Source organism: Suricata suricatta, chromosome 3, assembly GCF_006229205.1.
Source record: "Suricata suricatta isolate VVHF042 chromosome 3, meerkat_22Aug2017_6uvM2_HiC, whole genome shotgun sequence".
In the NCBI taxonomy this organism is placed as follows: domain Eukaryota; kingdom Metazoa; phylum Chordata; class Mammalia; order Carnivora; family Herpestidae; genus Suricata; species Suricata suricatta.
In genome coordinates this window covers 44,311,977-44,329,001 of record NC_043702.1, presented here as the reverse complement: position 1 = coordinate 44,329,001, position 17,025 = coordinate 44,311,977, and positions in this window count along the sequence as shown.

Here is a 17,025-nt window from a genome sequence, read left to right as displayed (position 1 = left end):
CAGCAAGTAAGCTCCACCCCTTATGTGCTGTGCGAAGCAGAATGTGATGTGAACTGGAAGGCAATTCAGGAACTCTTCATTCTGTTTAGTGCGTAATGTTAAAAATGAGAAGTACTATTAAAATATTATGCAAAAAACTTAGTATTTGAACCCAGGATTAAAAAGGCTTGTAATTAACAGATTTCTCTTCAAGAACAATGGTATAAAAGCCATACACACCCAATTAATTAGCATTCAATGAATCAAGGCTTTAAATTAGAAACAGAAGAATTCATTCCTAATTTGAGCAAGAAGGAAGTAGAGTTTCTCCACTAATTTCTGAACTAACAGTCAGAAAAATGTCTTGCTTTCATACTATTACATGATTTCTGTAAAACTATAATGATATAATATTTATAATTTTACTTTGTTATTTCAGCATCATAACATAAAAATTAGAAAACTATAGCTAATTTTAAAAGAAGGAAAACTGTGTAAAATTTAGGAAATGCAGACAATGTAAAATTATCTAATTTTGTGGCTCCTGGGCATTTCAGTTGGTTAATATCGGACTCTTGGTTTTGTCTCACAGTTGGTGAATTCAAGACCTGCATCAGGCTCTGCACTGACAGTGTGAAGCCTGCTTGGAATACTCCCTTTCTCCCTCTGTCTCTACCCCTCCCCATTGTGTGTACATGCCCTCTCTCTTTCTCTCTCCAAGAATAAATTTAAAAAAATAAAATAAAATAATTTCATTTTTATTTCTATCACACAAACTAACCTTAACATGTTATATATATCTTTCATTAATTTCCCTATCACCATTGGATACACGGTATAAAAAATTTAGCTTAGAATATCTCTATTTTATTAATCAGCACTTACTCCGTACCTTAGATTATACTCTGTTTCTATATCATTACCTTTATTTGCAACTTTTTCACATTTATTATTTCCAAGTCTTGGCCAAATGTTATTACTTCAATATAGACATTATAGGAAAATAACTCTTTTCCTGTATTGGATTAAATTATAATTCTATAATCAAATTACTCAGTGGTAGATAAAGAATAATGGACAATAAAGGAAGCAGCATCTAAGTTAAAGAAGAAAACTGAAATAAATATACTGTCCCATATTTCCAGAACAATCTTACTAGATTTTTCTTAAGTTGTTATTTTCCAAATAATAACAATGGCATAATCTTTTGTAAAGAAAAAAATAAAGGCTTATCCATAATTTAAGTGTGAGTCTAAAATAATTAACTGGTTCATTCAATCTTTTAAAATTAATACAATAGTTGAAATTACAATACTATTACATAGTTTTCTTGCCTTCAGTAATGATTTCTTTTCTTGTTTCATGTTTTAGAATGTAAGATGTTAAAAGATAAACTGAGGCATATTAAAAATTTTAAGAGTTTTTTTGAGCAAAAATCAATGTGAATCAGGCAGGATAAAATCTAACAAATAGAAATGAGCTCTGAGGAGCCGTTCAAAAGTGGGTGAAGGGCCCACAAAACAGACAACCCAGTGAAGAAATGGGCAGAAGACATGAACAGACACTTCTCCAAAGAGGACATCCAGATGGCCTACAGGCACATGAAAAGATGCTCAGCATCACTCATCATCAGGGAAACACAAATCAAAACCACACTGAGATACTACCTCACACCAGTCAGAGTGGCTAAAATGAACAAATCAAGAGACTATAGATGCTGGCGAGGGTGTGGAGAGATGGGCACCCTCCTACACTGTTGGTGGGAATGTAAACTGGTGCAGTCGCTCTGGAAAACAGTGTGGAGGTTCCTCAAAAAACTATTCATAGAACTCCCCTATGACCCAGCAATAGCACTGCTAGGGATTTACCCAAGGGATACAGAAATGCTGATGCATAGGAGCACATGTACCCCAATGTTCATAGCGGCCTTTCTACAATAGCCAAAAGATGGAAAAAGCCTAAATGTTCATCACCTGATGAGTAGATCAAGAAGATGTGGTATATATATATACAATGGAGTACTACATGGCAATGAGAAAGAATGGAATCTGGTCATTTGTAGGAAAGTGGATGGACCTTGAGGGTGTCATGCTAAGCGAAATAAGTCAGGCAGAGAAGGACAGATACCATATATTTGTACTCATAGGTCTAACAGGAAAACAGGAGAAACTGAATGGAGGATCAGGGGGAGGGGAAGAGGGAAAGAGAGTTGGGGAAAGAGAGGGATGCAAAACCTGAGAGACTGTTGAATACTGAAAATGAACCAAGGGCTGAAGGGGGAGGGGGAGGGGGAAAGGAGGTGGTGGTGATGGAGGAGGGCACTTGTGGATAAGAGCACTGGGTGTTGTATGGAAACCAATTTGACAATAAACTATTTAAAAAAAAAAGTGGGTGAAGGGGAGTGGAAGATTCAGGCCTCCAGTTATGGAATGAGTAAAAGGCATAACATAAAGGATATAGCCAGTGATACTGTAATACTGATAGATTAGGCCAGATGGTAGCTATAGTTGTGGTGAGCATTGCATAATGTCTAAACTTGTCAAATCCATGTTGTACACCTGAAACTAACTTAGTATTGTATGTCAACCTTACCAGAAAGGAAAGAAAGAAAGAAAGAAAGAAAGAAAGAAAGAAAGAACGAACGAAAGAACGAAAGAAAGAAGCTTCCTACCAGAAGATAGTGGGAACAAAGAAGTTATACTAGGTGAAAAAGGGGGTTAGTTATTGCAAGGTTATTTAGGGGATTGGGGGGTGGATAGCAGGGGTCTATCACACAGATTACCCAGCTCGTACTAATAAGGTAATTCCTGATTGACTGGTTTAAATTTCCATTTCTGGGAGAGCTGAAACTATAATTAATTCTTTGTTTGGTGACATGAGATTAGGATAAGTGACTCCATTTTGGCCTTGGAATCTTTCATTTGTTAGAACTCCTAACACAATTTGGAATTGTCTCTCTAATTTAATTGTTCTTGACTATTTTCCACCACAGCTCTTTTAATATTCATATAAACTACTCTTCCAATTAGGCTCTGTGAAAATAATGTCTAACATAACAGCTCTATTTATAAAACATGGAGTTTGAAGATTTTTCTGTGTGCTAACATAGGGTATTTGTCCTTAAAACATACCCTGTATGATTTCCAGGTGGAATCATGCTCTGTCATAATGAGCAGTTCAATTTTCTATTGTATAAAAAGTTCATTAGGTAACTATGTCCTGAAGCAAATGTCAATGAGATGTATAATTACATGAGCATTATTTCTCAAATTTGACATCCAGGACTTGTATTCCAGGTACCAGATTTCAAAAGCATTTTATATTGTATAAAATTTGTACACATCTGAACCCATGTGACAGAAAATTGCTGAATGTGTTCTTTTCACCTTTGAAAAGAAAATTCATTTTATCATTTTTGAAATGTCAATAAGCAAAATTATAATTAAATTCTAATTTTCTCAACCCATCATTGCAATCTTTGCAAAATTATTACTGAATAATCTAAAAGCCTATCATCATAGGAATGTCTGGGTGGCTCAGGCAGTTAAGTGTCCAACTTCAGCTCAGGTCATGATCTCTCGGTTCCCAAGTCGAGCCCCGCATCAGGCTCTGTGCTGTCAGCTCAGAGCCTGGAACCTGCTTCAGATTCTGTGTCTTCCTCTCTCTCTGCCCCCCCCTGCTCATGTTGTCTCTTTCTCTCACTCTCTCAAAAATACACTTTAAAAAATTAAATTAGGTTAAAGCATATTATAAAAAATATTATAATTATTTCTAAATGATCTTAGTAAATTTTCATACAGAATATTGTTACTCCTAGTCCAGATAAGGAGAGGATAGGGAATGAGGAAAGCAGAGTTACAGTCCTCAACCTCATGGGAAGTACAATATCCATGGAGAGATTTTCTTTCCATTCCGTGAAAGGCTGGGACACTCTTCCTGCTGTTGAGCGGGCCTCTCCTCCAGGCACTGTTACTGTTAACCATCTAGTGAACTAGTGGTTATAGAGCTTCATGGCTATCCATGGAATAAGGCAGCCAAATGGGCTGTTCCCAGAATCCTCCAAATTGGGCCTTTGCTTTTTTATTTGTTTTGAACAGGAAAGTTGATATTGAAGTGTCTAGTTCCTCTTTAGTCTAGTTCCTCGTGTTCGTTCTACCAGACTTTTTTTTTTTAATGTTTTTTAAATTTATTTTTGAGAGACAGAGAAAGGCAGCTTGAGCAGGGGAGGGTCAGAGAGAGAGGGAGACACAGAATCTGAAGCAGGCTCCAGGCTCTGAGCTGTCAGCACAGAGCCTGATGCAGGGCTTGAACCCACGAACAGTGAGATCATGACCTGAGCCGAAGCTGGATGCTTAACCGACTGAGCCACCCCGGCGCCCCCAGCCTTGCTTTTAATATGCAAAACCTCAGCTTTGGAAATTCCAAGTAAAACCTTTTCTCTCTCAACAAAACCTGTCACTTAGAAATCATAAGCATTTATGATTTCAAGCTATTGTTTGCAGGATGAGTTTCTAAAATGCTACCAGGGGCTCAAAAGCCAGAATGTAGGCACCTATACGGGCATATGGACAGAGAACAGAAGGAGATATTGCTACCAGAACAATGGGTGTGATGAAGCACGTAAAATAATATCATACTTAATAATACAAAATGTTATTCTGGCCTGATACAATTGATTTGCAGAACCAATTGTTCTGACTGCAATTCATGCCTTTTTTTTTTCTTTTTCTAGGTCACTGCATTACTTCTCCCACATATGATCTCAAATTATTGTTTCAGACTGGTTGAGATTAATTATACAATAATGACGTTTTGGACTCATTTTTATAACTAGAACAATTCTGTCAGTTTAACATTTAAATGTCTTGTCAAGAAGATAAAAATAATGCTATCATCATAATAAAAAACAATATTAAATTTAAAAGCTATAGAGATAATCTACCCAATTTAAAAGTCTGAAGACTGAGTAAACATATAAAATAAACAATTAAAACCCTTCTCTGCCTTTTATTAGTGGTGTGGTGTAGAAAAATTACCTCTCCTCCGTAAAAATGAAACTACTAGTACTTACCAGTTATAATTAACATTTGTAATAAAATTTTGACGAGCACCTGGCTAATAGAGACTAATATTTTAAATTATGCAAAATATGGTATACTGAAAAAATGCATAAAATTTATAAAAAACAATTTACTTTAAGACTTTAAATGTGTATTTAAATATTTTCTAGTTTTAAAAATCTAAACTAAATTTTTTTCTTACTCAGTGAAATAATAAAGTATAATACTCTTGACTTACTAAAATTATAACCAACTTTTAAACATTATTTGAAGTGGATGATGAGACAATATTGTTTCAATTATTCATGTATAAATTCAAGTATTGTGCTAATAGACACATACACCAAAAAATAGATTTTCTCATGATACACTTTGCTTGAAGAAGAAATTTTAAGTGTTAGTGTCATAAAAACACATTATGCTTTGCCTAAAGGCAATTTAAGTATTTTCTGATTTGGGGAATTATTATGCAAATTATTTTCCTAAATATCTTTTGTGGATTTTTGTATTTATTTTAATGTCAAATTGGATTTCATGATGTCCAGTAGGCAACTGAAGTTTTTCAAGCTTATAAACTATACCTATTTTATATTTTATTTCATCCTTCCATTATATAAAGCTGACATATACAAATACTTCTTCAAGTATATGTGTGATTTTTCTGTATTTTTGCATGTTCCTCCTGTTTCTAATAACTGTAAAATGTATTTGGAAATGATAAAGAATATTCCACATGCTAAGTTCTATACTTCCCTGAATTTAATAAATCCCAAATTAAAAATACTCATATTGATTAAATCCTCTCTGTCATTAAAAAGAGTTACATAAAAAAAAAAAAAGGTCTGGTGTCAACAAAGATAACTCTTTCTTGCATCTTATAAAATATTAGTTTAATATGTCTTGAATATCTTCATTTTAACATTCCAGATTTCTCGCCATCTTTTTTTATCCTGCTCTGCTCCTTAGAAGCCTGGCCTCTCAGAGGTACATCCACTTGCTCCATTACCTTCCACTGGGCGATGGGAATAACCAGCACGATGGGCTGGGGAGGAGAGTGATGTTCGCACATCTATTCCTCGTGTTCTCTTCATGCCCCGTTTCCAGTTGGCCTGGCTCCTTTTCTGAAGGTCACAACTTCTATTTGGTATCTTCTCCATATAGCTATCCTCTCTAGTTTCTAGTAACCGTTCCCCTTCCTTCCTCTTGCCTCTTTAGGTCTAGGGAACATAATGTACTCCCAAATATATGAAGGTAATTATTTTTTTTAAGATTTTATTTTTAAGTAATCTGTGCACCTACCAGTGGAGCTCGAACTCACCACTCAGAGATCAAGAGCTGCATGCTCTACCTACTGAGCCAGCCAGGGGCCCTGAGGGAAATTGTTTCTTAAACCATGACTACACTTTTATAAATAGTATCTTTATTAAACTTTTCTCAAATTATCTGGTTGAATGAGCTATTTGTTTCCTCTCAGGATGATGACTAATACACCCAGATTCTCATATAACTTTCTAAAATATTTATATAGGCTAACATTTTTGGCACTCATTGTATCTTCAGTTTTCTTATATGTAAACTCAAAAGTCAACCCATTGCTAGTTTGTCTTAGAGCATGTAGTCCAAAATGCCATTAACTATGCATTCTCTTTAATATCTCATCAGCCTCTCTTATATTATCTAGAGTCCCTGTTGTTCAGTAATAACTAGAATGTTCCTTCACTATATATTCCCTCATGAGCTTTTTAATCTTATCCCTCTCTGAAATTCCTTCCATTGGCTTTATTCCCATGCCTTTACATTTATTAGATAGCAGAGATCACTATGAATGTAAAATAATTAAAATAATAACTGAAATAATTAAAAACTGGTGATCTCTGCATAAATGTAGCTTTTGGAATGCAGGTTAAATAGGTCCCTAGGATGAGAGGGTGATCTGGCTGTGACATCTGTCACCACATTGCTCACCAGGGTGTATTCCACTGATCTGGCTGGATGGATGGGGGGGCGTGTCCCCTTCCTCCCTCTCCTCTTTTCCATGTGCGTCCCTCCCAAAGCTGCGTGCTTAGTCCAGGAGGATGATCTTCCAGATAGAGGACAGTTGTTCAGTCAGGCATAGCAGTAACTGCAGTCCTCTGCTAGAGCCTCCAAACAAGCTCTCAATGTCCATTTGTAGGAGATCGTAGGATAGTCAAGCTTCCAAAACTCCAGACACATCCAAATGAGTTGCTGCATGTGGCAGTCTCCCTTTCTAATAAATAAATAAATAAATAAATAAATAAATCCCTAGAGGTAACTACATCACTTTAATTTCCTACATACTATCAAAGATTGGCTGAGATAAATCAAAGCTTTAAGACCCAATGACTGGTACCTTTTCCCAGTGCAACAAAGAATTACATCACTCTAAAATGTGTCGTTTCTATACCCTCTTGTATTTACCAGCTCAGATACCCAGTAATATTAAGCTGGATAAAAAGAGAACCCAAGTCTCTCAATTGGTCTTTCTATTTCCCTTTTCACCCAGCTTCTGTATCTTCTCTAAATGGTCACCAGAGTACATTTTCTAAAACAAAATCATCTTATTATAAGACTGTGATATCTCCCCTTACAAAGATTTACAAGATAAGTAAGTTCAAAACCCTCACTGAGTAACTCACCAACGCACTAAGCTATTTAAACTTACCTGTATTTATCTATTTCAAGCTTCTCAGCCTTTGAACATGACATTCTCTGTGACGGAAACGCCTTTCCCCATCTTCTCTGCCTGCTGCATACCCACCCTCCAAAACTCAGTTCACATTGTGACAACATGCCTGGTTTTTAAGTTATTAGCACATCCTGCCCCAAACACTAAGGACTATATTTTTATTTTAGTGCCTAACCTGCATTTATTTATTACCCTCTGCTGGACTGTGAGTTCCTTAGGGCAAATACTGTACTTATTCATTGTCATTTCTCCTTCACCAGCTCAGTGACTGGATTAAAGGTTCTCTGAATGCTGTCTGAATGATGATGGAACCCCCAGAGCAAGCCTGATCTCCATCACTCCTGCTCCCTAGCAATGTACTTACTCTGGTTCTTTGAGCAGATGGCATTTTAAGATTTGAACTAAACTCAGTTAAAAGGTGATGCTAGATGAGGCAGAAGAAACACTCAGCCTTACAGAAAAATCCCAATTAATAATTGTAAAAATTGTGAAGGAAAGAGAAAAATCACTATTAAAACACCTAAGTAATAATTGCAGCAGACAGGATCTATCAATGCATGTTAAAATTACCAGGCAGAAGTTTATGGAGAAACAGGATATTTATATAGTCTCAAAGTATCTCTTCCCAAATATTAATTGCAAAGAGAAAAATAGTAACCTTAAAGTTACTAAAGAAAACATCACCTAAATCAAATTAACATTACTAGTGTGTACTCATATCAATATCATGTACCTCCAATACAGCATAATGAGGAAACTCTCTCTGTGGTATCTTTTCCAATAACTCATGACCCGGGTATATCCATGAGAAAACAACAGACAAACTCTATTTGAGGGAGGTGATACAAATAAGTCAACCATCACTCTTCAAAATAGTCAAAGTTATGAAAACTAAGGAAAGACCAAAGAACTGTCACAGATAAGAGGAGACATAAATGTTATGTGGATTTCTGGAAAAGAAAAGATAGAGTAATAGAAAAAACTGACAATATCTGAGTAAATTCCATAGATTGGTTAAGAGATAAAAATAAATATATAACGGGAAGTTAGTACCTTTTGTCCACTGATTTAAACTTCCAGTTATAAAAACAGTAAGTACTGGGGATATGATATATGGTATTATTGACCACAGTTAAAAATGCAGTCCTATATATGTGAAAATTGCTAAGAGAGTAGTTCTCATCATAAGTGAGAAAAATTACAACTATGTGTGGTGTGGATGTTAATGAGACTTGCTGCAGTGATCATTTTACAGTATATTATATCGTATATCATATTTGTATATATCATTATGTTGTACACCTGAAACTAATATAATGTTATGTCTCAGTTACACATAAGTAAAAACATTTTAAAATACATAAGTAAAATCTTTTTTAATTAACAAAGCATGCCAGAAATATATTTTACTTCTCTAAAGAAAAATCTACATGAACAATTTGATTTTTAGCCAAAGCTATTGTTTTCCTTTTATTTTGGCCCACATTGATTCAGTTTCAAGATACTCATTAACATATCAAAAGTTAGAGTAGTTTTACCTGTTTACTTGTACAACATTATTTGTTTTACAGTGACTTGACAGGCTATGCTAAATAACTAATTTAGTAATTTTGACAACTCTGTTTCAGAAATGAGGGAAGTTTTATGAAAGGAGAAGTTACTTGCCTGGATTCTAAAACCGATGAGTGATAGAGTACGGATTTGAACCCATGATTCTATGACTCCAAGCCCATGTTTAAAACAATGCTATGCTTCTTATTTCAAAAATCTACAGTCTGAAGCTCACATTTATAAAAAATATCTGAAACTAAATTCAGTAAATAAAATTTACGCCACAACAGTTTTCTCTAAACTTTAAGTACTATATATGCAGTCATTCATTTGCACTTCATTAATTCTCCCTTAAACTCATGGCACACAACAAAAAAAATTACAAAAATAATTTAATTTTATTAATTAGATCCTTCATTACATTCTTCATTTGTACAATGTATAAATTTTCAAATAGAACACTGTATAGGTAGGGATGTTCATTTAAGAGTCTCTAGCAATTTATTTTTATGTGGAAAATGGGTAAGCCTTACCTACACTGTCAATATATGTGAAAGATTTGTGTAATTTTGAAATTGCTTCTGGAGGGTTTCATTTTTGAAATCGGACAGTGGGCTTATGCAGTCATACCCTTTGAAAACCAGCCAATTTCCGTGGAACTGATGGCACACTATCTGTGTATATTCTCAGGTTGTCAGGTTAGAGACTGTTGACGCAGAACCAACATGACAAGTCTCTGTTCCAGCAATTCCTGCCTCAGATTGCCTTTTGCAGACGGGCCCCTGTTAGAATTATTTTACGCGTGTAATGAAACAGAAACTCAGTGAGAGAAAAGTCTTCTGTTGTTAGATTGTGATAGGAGCCAGTGTCCCCTTTGCATCTTAAGGCATGATGACATTTTTCCCAAATCACATTATGTCAAGCCGAAGCATATAGGTGCCTTGCTTTGCTTTTCTGTCAGGCCCCATCATCAGGTCTGGGTGAATTCTGATATAGGGTTTTGAAGGGAACTTAAGAAAATATTCTTGGAAAAGATAAATCATAATTTTCAAATAAAGTTCTCTTCTGCCAGAAAATATGTTTTAGGCAGTCTTGAATGTATAATTTGTTTCCAACCTTATTGAGAAAAAAATACCATAATCCTATTTGCAATAAAATTCTGTTTGTTCTATTTCTGTATTTTTAAGTATGTAGGTCTTCAAGTGGGCAAAATATCTTCTGAACTCAGCAGTTTTTCATGCAAGTAAAACTGCTTTGATTTGAACAAGCTTTCCAGGCCTGCTAATGGTGGGCCAGGAGAGCACGTCTTGGGAGACCACTGCTGGTCATTAAGCTAGACCTTTCCATGAAGCACATCCAAGGTTTTCTCTCTTGGTCATGACTAGCTTCCACATAACATTCATTTACAGTCCAGAGTGCTATAATCTGGAACTAGAAGTGGAAACCTGACCTGGATTGAAGTCTGAGTTTTCCCTCATTTGTACTGTAAAGCAGGGCTGTTGCATTCTAAGTGTTATATGTGTTCTGTGCTTCTTGTGGAATAATGGTTCTTTCACTCTTAGAGGTAAACAGGGAACCTAACAAGGGGCCGTGTAATGATTTGTAGGGTAAAGATATTTGAATGGGTGCAGAAGTCTTTTCAAGTAGGAAGCACATCTTCTGTATCAGGATTGGAAAAAAAATGAATAAAGAAGTAAATTGGTATACATTCAAAATAATCCTAACAAAAAAGTGTTGGTGTCAAAAGTGGAGAAAAGAAAGATATGATGAGGAAAATTAACAGAATGTTCCCAAAGTTCATGTGGAAAAATGAAGACTGATAAAAATTTTAAAGGGAAAATAATGAAAGAGAACTTGCCTCACAGATATTTTAAACAATTACAGGCTGAGGTATTTGATGCTGTTTTATTGCAGGAATATACCAAAAATTAAAAGGAATAAAAAAGAGAAAGGGCTGCCGCTGGCCTATGTGGTGCCTCCCCTCTTCCCAGGAAGGCCTGCAGGTGCGTGGTTAGAACCCGAAGATGTCCTGGTGGCCTGGGCGGCACTGGCTTGGCTGGAAAGGAGCCTGCTTAGATTTCAGTCTCTACTTTTTCTTTCTTGCTCTCGGACGGCATTGTGCATACTGTTTGACTATACCTGGAAGTTATACACAAATGGAAAAAGAAGAAATCATTCATTAAACAGTGTTATATACACGTAGGTAATTATGCTGGAAGGGATAAAAAAAGAACAAAGGCATCACTCTAGATTTCACACCAAACTAAATTGGAAAAAAAAAGCAAAAAGTAAAACTAGAAAACACTAGAAGAAAATATTGGTGATTGGTTTCGGTACAAGGTCTTCATAAGCCTTACAACCCCCCCGCCCCAAAAAACCCAGAAATATACAAGATTGCATTTTTAAAAATCCTACATATTCCAAAAGAGTCAATGAAATAATCATTTAAATTAAACGTAAAGAAACACCTTATTTTTTTTGGCCAGAGACTAATACATATGTTAAAAAAACCTTTAAAAATCAATAAGAAAAAGAAAAATATACAAATCCATTGGGAAAGGAGAAAAATGAATAAAATATACAAATAGCTAGTTCATAAAGAAAATACAAATGTTTACTAATGGTATGAAAACATGCTCAGCTTTATTAACAGTAAAAGTTAAGTAATAAAACAATGCAAGTTCAAACAATAATTGAGCTAATGCTTCACTTAGCTTATTTGAAAATTTAAGGTATTTAGAGGAAAAAGTAACAACCAAATGCAGTAGTTTACCCAATAGCATTTACATACATAAAGCATGAAAAATAAATATTTTGCAGGAATACATATAAACTTTTAAAAAGATACATGTTAAAGCATATTAGAATGAGTACTTGGGTTGGTCCAAGTGAATGGAGGAAAATGAAGATAAAAGTGCATCATGAAATAAAATAGAGAAGGGTCTGTGGGAACTTGCAGGATGATGGTGTGCCAGACATGATTCACACAGCCATCTGCACCTGTTTCCTTACTAACTAGGTAAGATAGGTAAAAAATAAAATAAGGGCTGTGTGTGGAAGAAATGGCACTCACTTATATACTCGTTTTAGAAGGGTACATTTTTATTAGCTTCCCAGAATTACTTTGACACTGTGAATGTCATCTGTTAGGAGTGGCCAAGTGAGGCAAACACCTGCACTGGTCCTGGTATGGGGGATTGCGGAGGCCCAGGGAGGGTTGAGGAGCCCAAGTGTGGGGAAGTGGGTGTTCTTCTGGAGGAGCAGCCTTGTGTAATGAGTTGAAGCCCAAGCAAGATGCAGAGGAAATCACGCAGAAGACAGCCTGGCAGAGTGTGCTGGAGCCCTCGCTGGGTGAGGATACAGGAGTCTCTCTTGAGTTGTCGGTCCCGGCGCAGGATGATGAAGATATTCCTGCAGAGAAATGGCCTGGCCACTCAGAGGAGGGACTTGGACAGCCACGGGAGACGGGTTATTGACAAGGACACGGACTAAATGAAATAATATATTAAGGATAATGGTAGTAGAGTCAGATTTTCACTGGAGAAGGCAGTTACAATATGAAAAGAGATACTAGATTGGAATTAGAGGTTAAGTGTGTGAACTCAAGACTCAAGACGAAAGAGGGAATAAAAGATATAAATATATACATGAACCCCTGGTTTTGGCTACTGAAAGGGGCTAAATGAAGCAAAAATCCTGACAGCAGTGACACAGCACCTGGCACTCAGATTATAAACACTATCCTTCAGTGGAAGAGACTGGCTTCTTTGGAGAAATGGCTGCTTCCAGGGCTGGAACTGGGAAAATGTCAAATGAAACTTGAATACCTTTTTGTGTCCTGAAGTGAGGAAATGCTTCTCAATGATGGAGACATGGCATTGGGATACAGAAGTCATCGCGGAAGGGCTCACTCTGACCAAATCTGGCACAATTGGAGTCTCAAAATAAACCATGATAGTAATAGATGATGACCATTTGAGTAAAATAGCAAACCATGTGTCTATACTAATGTGAGTAAAGAAATGAACAAATTGAAAGTTTAACAAGGTATGAAATGTTTACATAGTTTCAAAATACTTCTTCAGAAAATACCTACTAATTACAGGGGCACCTGGGTGGCTCAGGTTAAGATTCTGTGTCTCCCTCTCTCTCTGCCCCTCCCCTGCTCACGCTCTGTCTCTCTCTTCTTCAAAAATAATAAACATTAAAAAAAAAAGAAAGAAAATACCTACCAGTTACAAAGGAAGAGAGAGGGACATTACAGAGGACCATCAGCTTAATCAAATGAAGATGAACCGTAATGGGACATGTCAAAGTTGAATGCAATATGATAGAATTAAAAAAAAAAAAGGAATATAATAGTATACTTCGATGTTTTACACAAATATTCATAAACTGAATCTAACATAAAAATATGTCCAGATGGCCATAGTTTGCTTATAATAACAAAACCATTATTAAGCACAGATAGGGGTCAAGCCTCTGAAACACTGTTACATTGTTACTCTTAATAAGTATGTACAATTTGCTCCCTGTGAGACAAGGAAAAGAAGTGGCTGTAAGTACTGAGTAATTAATGCATTTCCTCCACTTCTGTTTTCCCTGTTAAAATATTTTTTCTGGGTCTTTTCTCATTTGCTCTTGGAGAGGTATTACAATGTTATTTGATAAATACATTTAAGAATAAACTTGGGAAGAATTACTAGGCATGCAGAGTTCAGCTACACTCTTCTCTCTTTCTCTGTATCTCTCTCTCTCTCTCAGATCTCAAGAAATAGAATTTAATTCCCTTTTCAAAGATGTTGTCTCTTCAGAGGTAGGGAAACCAGGAACCATGTGACTGAAACTATTTTGATTGTTTAATTTTAGATCTACCATTTCAAACCAGGTTTCTGTCAAGAATACAGGCAATATTTTAGCTTCTGTTTTAAGCTTTTGTTTTATTTCTCAATTTATTCCCAGCCCAGGTGCTGAGAAGGGATGTTATTTATTGAAGAGTCTCTCAGGGACCTCAATGATCCCTGGAAGGTGTAGAGTAAATGTTAGCAATGGGTACTTTTGGTGGTAGAAATGCAGGTGATATTTATTCCTTTTTTGTATTGGCTCTGTTCATTCTTTTTTTTTTTTTGCAATGAGTTTCATAATCTTAATCAGGAAGACAAAAACAGAAAGAATAAGAGATAAAATGATGGAAATTAGAAAATAAATGTAACTCATTAATTTTGTAACCCAGATCACCTAGGAACTCAGTGAATAAAATTTGGCTACTGTTTAACATAAAAAAAGAAATATGCTTCCTTTTCATGTCACACAACTGACATTATAAATTCTGTCTTGGTATTTATTTCCTTTTTCAAAAAGAAAAACTTTGTTAAATACTTTAAATGATGAGTTTGCAGTAATCTAGAGCCAAACAACTAGCATGTTTTTGTATATTTTTGTAATAACAATAACTATTTTCAACATAAATAACAGGTAGTTCTTTGTCCTAGCCAAGGTTCTTTTTTCAAGGAAGAGAAACTTCAAACTGGCTTGAGCCAGAAAACTAATTTTAAGAATATAGGGTAGGTGCTGAGTCTCTATGCACAGTGATGAACGGGAAGAATTTTCAAGTGGAAATCTAAGTGCTTGCAATGGATAGAATTAGGCATATTGCAATGGTCGTGCTGCCAGGGCCTCCGCCGCCCTTACTGGCATTGCCCTTCTTTCATTCCTGGGGCATTCTATAGATCTGATTTAAAATCTTGTTCTGTTTGGTTGTAGTGTTTTTGAAAACTTGTTTTTGACAGCCTTGCGATTCTTATATCTCTAAGCCATTTCAAAGAACAGTTCCTATCAAAAATCAGGTTACAAAAATTACAAAGCAATAGCAGGCTTAGAGAATTTAAACATTGGGAGAAAATATTAAAAAATATAAAAAATGAGTAATTTTTAGCACTGTATGCAATGGAAAAAGACAGTTATGGGGATTCATGCATCCCCATTCATCCATCCATGATGAATGCACCTTCTAGTGATCATTTCTCTCTCCCTCTCTCCCTCTCTCTCTCTCTGTGGCAACTTCCAAGTCTCAGGGAAAGGGAGCATAGAGAAGGCCACAGAATGTCTTCAGTAAATTATTTCAGTGGCCAATTCAGGGAGAAGCTGGAGTAGTAGAGAATCCCTCCTTATAAGGAGAATATAGTCTTAGTTCTGAGAGCCTGGGTGTTGCGTAAAAGTCCACATGAGTTTCAACATTGAATAAGGTGAGAAAAGGTTTGGAAGAACCTCTCTTTAAAGCCATCAGAGGCAAATGAATAAGAAGTACATAAGAGATTTCCCATTAATTCATAGGATGGTGCTTAACATGTTTGATCTCTGCAGCCTGATTTGTTCTTATGCCCTGTACTTGTTCAAGCGAATCTCTATAATCTTTGAAGGCTGAACTAGTATTTCTCAAAGTAGGGTAAGCAGGTTCTAGTGGTTTGTTGATGTATTCTTGGGAATCTAGACTTTTCTAATCACAGTCTTATAATAATGTGTTAAGAGAAAAGATGCATGTATTTATAATTACATGACATAAACATGGATTTGAATATATAGGTAACCTCTTTATTTCTAAGGAACGGGCTAGCATTTGATTTATTTTCATAATTATTTTCACAGTGGTTGTAAATTAATTATTTATTTACAATTATTTACAAGCAATTTAAAGTCATTGTTTAAGGTTATTTACAGAAAAAGCAATTATCATTGTCCTTAGATTAATGTTTTTAATATAATTATTTTACTGTATGCTTGACTATTGTGATAAAAGGGAAAACATAGTTCAGACTCTGATCCCAGAGTGAAGAGGTGTGGTTTCCTAGCTTTACCACTTCCTAACCATGAGATTTGGGGTAAGTCAGTTAAGATTCTTTGACTTCAGTTACTTTGTATTTAAAATAAGAGCACATGGCAAGAGCTAGGTGATCCCTAAATTTAGTTTCCATTTGAAAAATGATGAGCTATATCTTTTTTAATGGAAAAAGCATCAGGGCAAAGGAAGTTATTCAGTTAACAAGGTTTTGGGGGGAAATTTCCAGTACCATATTTTCCTAATTATAGCCAAATATAGTGAGATGTAGGAACCAAATATTTATTGAGTGCCTTCCCTGTGCCAGCCACTACTCTATTTTAACTCCTGTATATGTGACGGTGACTCTTTGAGTTTTATTATATAATTCCTTTCGGCAGTAATTGTGTTGAGTGTCCTAGGGCACAGAATGAGTAAGTATGGAGTCTGGGAAGGAATCTGGCTTGTCTGATCATAAGCCCTGGATTCCACTGTAACACATTACATTCCACCGTAACACCTTACAAGGTGATTTTCCCCCTTTATCCATCTATTTTCACATCCAAATAAAAATCTAGTAAACTAAATTCTAAGCAGCGTCTCAGAAAATGTGAAGGCCCTCACATCCTTTAAGCATTGCTTATATGAGTATACTCCTCCTTGTCCTTCCTGCCGCAGAGGTTTACCAGGGTCAGTAAGAACGGTTTTTTTTGTGTTTGCCCTCAAACCCCATACATTACTTCTGAATTCTGAGGTGAACATACAAACGGAGCAAATGAGGATAATCTGGTGGTTAATGCAGTTTTCTTTTTCTCTTAGAAGGCTAAAATAAAGAGGAGAGATTCAGGCTGAGTTAAAAAAAATTAGGAAAAATGAAAAACGACTGTGCAGGTACCATCAGGACAGCAACAACA